A 10415-nucleotide genomic window follows, 5' to 3' on the forward strand; every position below is an offset into this window, starting at 1 on the left:
CCCCCTCAAAATGTTGCCTGAGAGCATCTGCCCCCTGAAAAGTTGTAGTTGCTACCCCCCTCGCCACCAATTTGCCTTGTAAAAGTGCCCCCCTCAGCCTCCCTCCCCAGCGCCGTCTCTTCGTCACCAGGCTCCCTTCTGCACGGGGCACGATACAGGGCAATAACGGCGAACAGGAAGGCCGCTTTGGACCTGTGGGTTCAGAAAACCAAAATCGCTCCAGCCGTCTTCTGCAGGCTTCCCTCTCCGAGGCGCTGTCTGCGGGGCCGCGCCTGTACCGTGCCAGACGTTTATTCCCCTCAGTGCAAGGGGCTGTATTGCAGCACAACGGGAGCAGCTGTGCTCGCAGAAGGAACGACGGAGCGGGTTCCCCGCGCCAGCACGCGCGCTCCTTTTCCCACCGACTGGTTTATTTTCAATTCAAGTCTGTGCCTGTCTTGACGCTTTCCTTCGGTTAAAGCAGAGGGAAAGGGACTCGGGCGTACACATAGGGTAGCCACCGAGGTACCTCAGGAATAGAGGATAGTTGCATTTAGTGAGTGCAACTGTTGCCACCGCCATGAATGTCATGTGCCTCCTGAGGCTGGGGGAGCACGGTGAGCTCCCACATCGGTGGCCGTGGTGGAGGTGAGCGGGGAGCTCCCGCAGGAGGCAGCGGTGGTGTTGGCGGTGGAGGCAAGCGGGGAGCTCCTGCAGGCGGCGGCAGTGAGCAGGGAGCTCCCGCAGTTGGCGGTGGTGTTGGCAGTGGAGGCGGGGGGGGAGCTCCTGCAGGCACCAGTGGTGGGGGTGGGCCAAGCGGGGAGCTCCCACAGACAGTCACGGCAGTGTTGTCAGCAGGGGGGGTGCCGAGCAGTGAAAAACATAGGACATAAAGGCTTCCGCTTTCATATCAGTAGAAGACAGAGGACCAGAAAACCTGACTGCTCTCTATAAAACTGGATGAATGGCCACCCTATGTTGAAACCCTCCAAATCTGAAAGAATAATCATCTACAGAAGGAGTGTTCAGTTCCAAACAATAAAAAACCACCATGTTTTGATAAACCCATCCCTCAGCTTTTAAGATTTTTTTTATCCTGCACGATTTTGAAAGGAAATGCATTGTTTCACAACCCATTCCAAATCCAGTATAACAAGAGGTTCCGATTCTTATCGAGATAAGGCCTTGCACCTGTGAAATAGGATTTCAAGGTGTGCTTTTAGCTCCGGTACAACCAACCTCATACCAAAAGTGAAACATTTTAAACTGTGAAACTTACCTTTCCCTAAAGCTAAATGTTCACAGCTTTTAAGGCACCAGAGGCTGGCTTTTAGCTCTGCACTGTAGCCAGTTACCTAGTTAAATGGCCTGAGAAACAGTCCCAGTACTGAACCTTACCAAGATAGAAATTAATTGTGATCTATGTGTACCTACACTTTCTGTATGAGACAGGTGTAGGCATAGGCTACATGCTTCAATTTGAATTTCAGTTTCCTACCTGTAGAAACTGAAAGTGCCTTATTTACCACAGGGCTGAAGCCAGCAGTTATCTCCCGTTCATTCACGAGAAAAATCTTTCATTGCTGCTCTTTTAAAGCATGAACATGCCCAGTGCTTCCTCCCACCATTTTGTGCTGGCAGCTCTTGTGTTTTCATTGCAAATCTTGCCATATGTGCTGCCTTCCTTAAAACCCCGGCTCTTGGAGGCATGTGATTATGTGGAACTCAGCTTCCATTTAAAAAAACAAGCATCTGGTCTTCATGGATGCAGAGGAAACTGGGGAAAGGCATCTTCTAAGGACTGAAAACCTGTCAAATAGAGTCTAAGATTACAAATACAAAGCAATGACATCCCATATCACTGCGTGGAAGCAGGAAGGAAGGAAGGAGAGCATGGTGAAAGGGACTGCATGCAAACTTCATGGCAAAGCCTTGTCATCTAATATACCGAGATTTCAGCTTCTCACATTGACCAAAATTGTCTTGCTGTTTTCATGTGCTCCCTCATTTGCCTGTATCCTCTAATGCACTCTGACACGTTACTATTTGAGGTGAGGCGCTGTATACAGATCAATGACTCATGGACTACGAGGCCTTCTCGACAGGCAGTCAGTAGTAGGAAGCAGCATTTCACCAGTGATGGCTCCTGTTTTCATTGGTGAAAAGACTACAGTGATTTCTCCCAATGCTGCACTGATATTACGATACACACCCATGATGAATGCAGAAGGTGCATTAGAATAATAGAAAATCATAAAAAATTAGGGTTGGAAGGGACCTCAGTAGTGTGTTATTGTGGATCTTAGGAAAAGGCAGGGGGGTTCCTTGTTCTCATTAAGCCTTTATTGTAACAACTAAGCCCTGAACCCAAAATGGTCCACCAGCCATGTCCTCTGGATGACAACACTTTTGACCCTTACTACTACATCCCCCCCTATTCTCAGGGGAAAATTTGATACAGACTAGGTTACAATAGGAACCTAAGCAAAGGAAAAACATTGGTCAGTCTATTCGTTTAGACCAGACTACTTCATAGGTCTAATCTCTTCAGTGGAACCGAGGCACATCCAGACCTAGTGTGGTAAACAGGTGGAATATGACGGAAATGTTCTTGATCCCTATGGAGAAGACCACTAGGAGCACGTCTAGATGTGTATAGACGTTTGGATCCCCGGGGACAAGGAGCAGCGGTGAATCTTGTGCTGCCACTCCTCGTCCCCAGGGAATGCCTGTGCCACGCGTGCTTTGGCGCACAACAAGTTGCCCCAGGTGGGGTAGGGGAGGCTGGGGTCAGCACTGTGCTGGCCCCAACAGCCTTACCTGGGGTTCTGGGGGCTTCCTGGAGCGGCAGCCATGGCAATTCTGCCAGGTGGAGCCTGGCTGGCAGCTGCAGCATGGCTCCAAGTGTTTTTTTTTTCACTTTATTTTTGACCCCTGGATATCTGTGGGAAAAAAAATGAAGCAGCACACGCTTGGGCAGTGTGCCCTTGCAGCGCAGAGTACACCAGACTATGCAGTATGTGGCACTGCAAACGTGTTTGCAGTGCCACATACCGCATGACCGTGCTCATCTGGATGTACCCTAAGCGTCTTTTGAACGAGGGGTATCTGCCCTAGCCTGGATGGTGCCTTGAACCCTTGGATCAGGGATCCAAACTTTCTGCTGTGGGGAAAGAGCGGGTACGTGTCTTGATGCATGTCTTGTGTTATATTTCCATCTCTGACAGTCCTGCATCTGTTTGTCTTTCTCACTGAATTCCTGTGGATCGACAAGTTTTGGAACCATGTAATTTATCATACTTGGTAGGGTTGTATGGAGTCGACAACTCATAAGCAATTTAGCTGGGCTCCACCTATGCTCCAATGGTGCTGAACGGTAGATCAAGAGTGCCTTATAGAGGTCTTCATTCTTCTGGAGCAAATTCTTCACAGTCCGCACTGCATGTTCTGCTTTTCCATTACTACGGGGGAAATGTGGACTGCTGGTGACATGATGAAAGTCATACTGGGCTGCAACCTGCTTAAAGAGCTCCAGAAAACAGTGGGCCATTATCAGTTCTTAAAACTGAAGGTATGCCATGGCATGCATATATACTCTTCAATTCCATTATAACTCTCTCTGTTGTGGTGCTCTGTAATTGCATCATCTCCAAGTAACGGGAATAATAACCAATAACAACGAGGTAAACAGAACCCTTCCAGGTGAACAACTCAGCTCCCAACATCTGCCACGGATGATCTGTATATCAGTCGTAAGGCATGGCTCCACATGGACTGGTCGGTGTTGAGCATTGTAAACCTTATAACTGGCCACCCAGTTCTGTATGTCATCCCAGATGGAGGGCCATCAAACTGTCTGGCAAGGCCTGGCTTGATATTTTGTAATGCCCTGGTAAGTATCATGAATTTTCTCTAGGATTTCCTGACGTAGCGTTGAAGGTATCGGTACTCTGTTGTGGAACACGACTGAGTCCCTGACAACATGGAGACTGAGTCTCTCTTGTTGGTACTTTGCCAGTTCACAGTCCTTGAGTCTTACTTGAGGCCATCCTTCCAAGCAGTATTTCTTGATCTTTTGGCAAGAGGAATCAGCTTCTTGAGCTTCCTGAATTCTCACTTATAGTGAAGCAGGTGTGGGTATCCCATCCGCAATAAGGTCCACATAAACAGCAATATCTTGCTCCTGGCGGAGATCTTCTGGAGACAGTGGAGTCTGCAATGGTGCCCTAGAAAGAGCATTGGCTGCCTGTAACTCTTTTCCCGGGATATGTACTATATTGTAGGCGAATTTCAGCATTCTGAGGCAAAATCTCTGAATCCTTGGTGGAAGTTCATCGAGAGCTTTGTCTCCTAACAGAGACACAAGTGGCTTGTGATCAGTTTGTAAAGTAAAAGTCAAGCCCACAAGAAAAGTCCTGACTCACTCACGTGTCTGTGTAACTGCTAATGCTCCTTTTTCTACCTGTGCATCTCAAGTTTCAGGTGGAGCAAGCGCTCGTGACACAAAAGCAATAGGGGCCCAGGGGCCCGCTTCCTGACGTTGCTGTAACACTCTGCTAAGCCTGTATGATGAAGCGTCTGCTGCAATACAAGTTTCTCATGTTGGATCATATTGGGCTAGCATCAGGGAGGAACTGAGTATAGATTTGATCTTGTTGAAGGCAGATTGCTGTAGTGGTCCCCAGAGCCATATATTCTTGTCACTTAAGAGGTCTCTTAAAGGCTTTGTTATTGTTGTCATGTTTGCCACAAAACAACTCAAGTGTGTGGCCATGCCTAAAAATCTGCATAATTCTGGGACATCTTTGGGTTCCGGAAACCCCTCGATGGCTGCAACTTTTGATGGATCTGGTTGTATTCCACGTGGTATAATCCAATGTCCCACAAACACGAACTGCGAAGTAGCAAAAGCGCGCTTTTCATGAAGTGTAACTCCAGCTTCTTGGGGTTTTCTGAGTGTCGCATCCATTCTTGCATCGTGTTCCCAAAAGCCAAAATATCATCAGCCTGGCAAAGAACACCTTCTAGGCCATCCAATATCTGTGACATCCGAAACTGGAAAAATTCAGGAGCTGATGAGATTCTGAAAGGTAGCTGTTTAAATCGGTAGCATCCAAATGCAGTAATAAAAGTTGTTAGCTTGCGTGATTCAACAGCTAGAGGAATCTGGCAGAAACCTGCCCGAGCATCCAATCTGGTGAAAACTTCGGCTTCTGTAAATTGAGCCAAGGTGTATTCCACAGAAGGAAGAACGTGTCTTTCTCTGCACACGTATGGTTCAGCCATGTGAGGTCAACACATATCCATCTTTTGGCACAACCCCCATCCCAGAACACCAAGGAATGGGTTCTTCAATCTTTGTAATTACTCCCATTTCCTCCGTGCGTGTTAGCTCTTCTGTAACTTTGTCCATTAGTGGCAAAGGTACCCGTCTTGGAGTAGTTAATCCATGTGGGATGGCATGAGCTTTTAGGCATATCTCATATTTACCTGACATTTTTCCAACACCAGGAAAGACAGATGAGTATTTGGTGGTACTGCTCCAAGGACTTCTGTTCCACTATTTCATCTGGTCGATGGACAAGTTGCAGTGCCTTTATGGCCAGCAAACCAAGTAAAGCCACAGCAAGATTACCAATCACATAGACTTCCTGGTCTATACATCTTTGCTTCAGTGTCATCTTTGCGTTAAAGGATCCCAGTACTTTGCAGGTAGTGTTTCCTGGTCCCCATAGCTGTTTAGTGGGAGTAAGAAGAATCCCATCCCAATGTGGGCTGTAGTGAGAATCAGGGATAGCTGAGCCTGCTGCTCCGGTGTCGGTTTTAAATGGCATTGGCTGTCCATTGAGCTCAATTTCTGTCATCCAGACTCTTGGATCTGATGAAGACTCTGTAACTTCATCTAAAAGTACTGTGCGATCTTCTGTTCTGTGACTTCGAAGATGTGGAGCGACAAACTGAAGCATAGTGACCTTTCTGTTTGCATCGCCGACATAACCTGGGGTTTGCCCACACCTGTGGCATCGGCCTCCTTTCCCACTTGTTTGCCGCTGCAGGCGCTGGTTACACCACTACCTGTGTTCCTTGTGCCTGTCAGCTCTTTAGTTTCTTTCCAGTGTGCATTGCATCCCTATAAACTAATGCCTGACAGGACTGAGAACCACTCCTGTTTTCTCTCTGCTGCTATTTAACTAGCTCTGATTGGCGAGCCTGCGTGATAGCCTTCTAGAGCATTAAATTGGGTCCAGCTGTCATCTTTGTGAGAGCTCTGCATCACGAAGCCCCGCGACTAAGCGGTCCCTAATGTGCTCTTCCTTAAGCGCCCCATATTGGCAGGATTCAGCCAGCATATACAAAGAGGTGATGAATTTGTCCACAGGCTCTGAAGGCTCCTGAGACTGAGACTGAGCTCGTTCATAGATCACATTTCTTTTGCCCAGGAAACGATCCGTTAGTGCTTCCATCACTGCGGCATATTGCTTTTTCTCTGCCTCTGTAAGAGACAGCGATGGCAGGATTTCATCTGCTTGATCTCCCTTAGAGTAGAGTACTCACTCGATAAGCTTCCGACTGTTTGTCCAGACCTGACACTTCCCTGGAGTGATTAAAACACCTGCTCCATCGAGGCCCCGTTCCAGGGGACTGGCCGTCAAACTGGTCTGGTGGTGCAACTGTGAGTGTCTGCGTGGTCTCTGTAGCCAGCCTCAGCACTGCACTGGGCTCTGCTGCAGGTACAGGCATCCCCCCCAGCTCTGCTCTGCACTCGATTCAGCTGCTGCTAGAGTCCGCCCCATGCTTTGGGCATCACCTGTCCGATTCCCCATTGGTGGCAGGGTTCAGCCACTTCTTACACCATGTGTTACTTTGGATCATAGGAAGAGGCAGGGAGACTCTTTTTCTCATCAAGCCTTTATTGTAACAACTAACCCCTGAACCCAAATTGGTCAGCCACCACTTCCTGTGCATGACATCACTCTTTAGTAGTAAGGGAGTTAACCCTTACTACTACAAGGAGGTCACATCTAGTGCAACCCCCTGCTCAGAGCAGGACCAGCCCCAGCCTCAGCTCCATCATCCCAGCCAAGGCTTTGTCTACCTGGGTCTTCAAAACCTCCAAGGATGGAGACTGCACCTCCTCTCTGGAAAACCTGTTCCAGTGCTTTGCTACCCACCTAGCAAGAAAGTTTTTCCTAATATCCAACCTCAACTTCCCTTGCTGCACCTTGACACCATTGCTCCTTGTTCTGTCAAATGCTGCTGCAGCACCAGAGTTTGAGGTCCTGCAGCTCCCGGCCCTGTTTTGGTTTGCAAATAGAAGTGTTGGGAAGTTTGGCCAAATAAGCCCTAAAATAACAATGCTGTGCCCAAGGTAAATTTGTCTGTAAACAGTCAAATGCAGCTCTCTGCACTCAGGTACAACACGTAACAAAAGCAAGCAAACAAGCAGGGGGATGTTTAAGTTGACGGTGTCATTTTGTTGAAGGAACAAGACATTTCCTAACTCAGGGATGCAACTCCGGTGTTTTTCTTTAAGCCTAAATTCCTGAAGGCCTGTGGTTGTATCAGGGTCTCCACTTCCATGTAAAAGCCAGAGCACATTTCTGATTCTGATGGTTGAGGAGAAGAGCATCATAACATGTAAGTCCCCATCAGTAACAGGGGCAGGTCTGTCTTGTATGGAATTTCTTTTGTTTCCATGAACCCACTCATTTCCCACGGAAGAAAGTACCAGAGATGGAAATTCCCTATGCCGCAGCTTGAATCAAGAGTGGGCCTTCATGTGTTTTCCCCAGCTGAGACCTCTTTCCTGCAGCATTGGCAGGCGGTGTTTTCCCTGCATGTTACATGAACAGGAACGTGCTTTTCCCAAATAGAAAGTGCAGCAGCAGCAGGGTCTTCTGCCAATTTCTGAGCCTCCTGCTGACCATTCAGAGATGCACTTGGATACAAACTGTCAGAGAAGGATGGAAAGCACGGTGATTTGATCCCCAATGACCTTGAGAAGAATGTGTTTTTCTCTGAGGCCGGTTGTTCAGTGAGATTCCAAAAAAACTTGGCTTTTGCATGGATATCTCGGTTATTGCCAATAATGGCAGCACAAGGCCTGGAAGGGACATTGACCCCCCTGCCTTGGGGCTTTACACAGTGCTCGTCTGCTAGAGACGAAGCTGAGATCTGAGGTGGGGGCAGATTATCAGACATCTGTGCCTGCGAGGCTCTTTGTGCAGTGTCTGGGTGCTAGCCAGCATCGGAGGGAAGACACTGGGATTGCTGGATCTTGGGTCTTGTATTGTTATTTCCAGGATGTGTGGTCACGGCAGCGGCACTGTTACTACCCCATTGAACTAAGGCAGTGGTTTTCAACTCTGTTAGACACTAGGCCCTCCTTATTAATCTTGAAGCACCCCGTGTTAGAGCCCAGGCCAGCTTTCATTCATGCTTGGACTCCAGAAAAATACTAGAACAGCTCTTCTGTTGCAAAGCACTCAGATCACGACAGGTCAGACATGGCTTAGACACTATTGATTCCTCTTTGAAATCGTCCCTGAGTTTCCTTTGTGAACTATACGTAAGCACTGGGACACCTAACAGTGCTAATATTATGTGGCACTCGTACGAGGATCTCAGGGCACCCCGGCTGAGAATCACTGAACTAAGGAGACATGCAACTTTGGCAAGAACTTGTGGTTCTTTTCTGTTTCCCCCACAATATTTTATATCTACTGGTGCCAGCTAAGCACTGATGGGTGTTCTACTCTTGAAAGGATCCTGTCTTCATAATGCAACAGCAACAAGGATCATCTGAGCTCTGGAGGGGCTTCCCTCTGAAGAGAGTAATTCAGCCAGGCCCGCTCAGTTTAGAAAAGAGATGCTCGAGGGGGGACCGTTAGAAAGACCATTTCTAAGCCAACAATAAGTGTTTACAAAATAATAAATGATGAGAAAGTTGCTAGGGATTTATTACCGGCTGTCTCTCACAACACAAGAACGAGGGGTCACAGCATGCAGCTAGTAGGCCGTAAATTTAAAACTAACATGAGGAAGTTTTTTCACCCAGCGTGGAATTCAGGTGTGGGACTTGTTGCCACCAGATGTGGTAGAAGCTGAGCGTTCAGCCCTATTCACGTTCTTGAAGGAAAGGGCCATCGGTAGCTCTGGAGCACAGTAGTGAGGAGCACGGCCTCCTGCCTGGACCCTTGCTGCTGGAGGCTGCAAGTGGGAGAGGTCAGACCCTGGTCGCTGTCCCTTCCAGCCTCCCCTCTCTGGAAGGGAGCTGGGCCAGATGGACCTCGGGCAGACCCAGAGCATGGCAGGGCTTATGTTCTTATTTTTGGTGGCACTAACAGCATTAAAAGCTGCGAGACAAAACTCCCAGCTCCTTACGTCAGGAAAGACCTCCCTGCTCTGTCCTGTCCCCCATCTCTTTGCTGCCTGACATCTGGGCCCCTTTACATCCAGCACAGCTCAGGGCGTTTTCATTTCCCAAGGGAAGCTCATAGTAAATCCTCCCAGTGCAGAGAAAACTTCTACTTTTGGGCTGCTTTCAAGTTGCAGCAAGGGAACTTTAGGTTAGATATTAGGAAAAACTTTTTCACTAGGAGGGTAGTAAAACACTGGAACAGGTTCCCCAGAGAGATGATGGACTCTCCATCCTGGGAGGTTTTGAAGACCTGGGTAGACAAAGCCTTAGCTGGGATGATGTAGTTGGGGCTGATCCCGCTTTGAGCAGGGGGTTGCGCTAGATGTGACCTCCTGAGGTCCCTTCAACACTCATTGCCTATGATTCTGGTCACGGGTGAATCTAGGATATTGAAAGGGAGATGCAGATGGCGTGGGGCACCGTGGCGTACAACCCAGCACGTATTTCTCTCCAGCTTCTAGTTTCTTTTTCTTGAAGCGGCTCCCAAACTCTGACAGATTGCGCACCGCCAATTTAAAACGACACAACCTTCAGTACCACCAGCAAATGTTTCGGTTCAGCCTTCAGGACCGCCAGCGACTGTTTGCCGGATAAAATCATCGTGGTCGATCCATTAACGTGTACTGCCGACAGGTCGTCCGCGTGCCACCGGTGGTTCCCGTCCCACAGCTCGGGAACGGCTGCTCTAAAGCGAAACAAGAAGCCTTATGCTTTCCTAGGGCTGGATCTCCGCTTGCAGACCCGAGCCCGAAACACGTGCAAGGTGACGGGTTCCTAAAAAACCGGGACAAAACTAGGCAAAAAACAAGAAGCCAAAGAGTCTGCTTCCTTCCTCCTGCCGGCATTAGCAGGGCCAGACAGCAAAATCCACCCGGAGCTGCAGTCCAGTACTTTTTTCCCGGGGGGAAATGGTTCCCACCTCTCTGAGTTGAGGCTACAATTAAGAAGCGGGGGGCTCGGAGGGGTGGGGAAGGCAAGCGGGGAGCTGCCCCCCGAGCCGGGCCGGGCCGGGCCG

Source organism: Alligator sinensis, unplaced genomic scaffold, assembly GCF_000455745.1.
Source record: "Alligator sinensis unplaced genomic scaffold, ASM45574v1 scaffold1302_1, whole genome shotgun sequence".
Classification (NCBI taxonomy): Eukaryota; Metazoa; Chordata; order Crocodylia; family Alligatoridae; genus Alligator; species Alligator sinensis.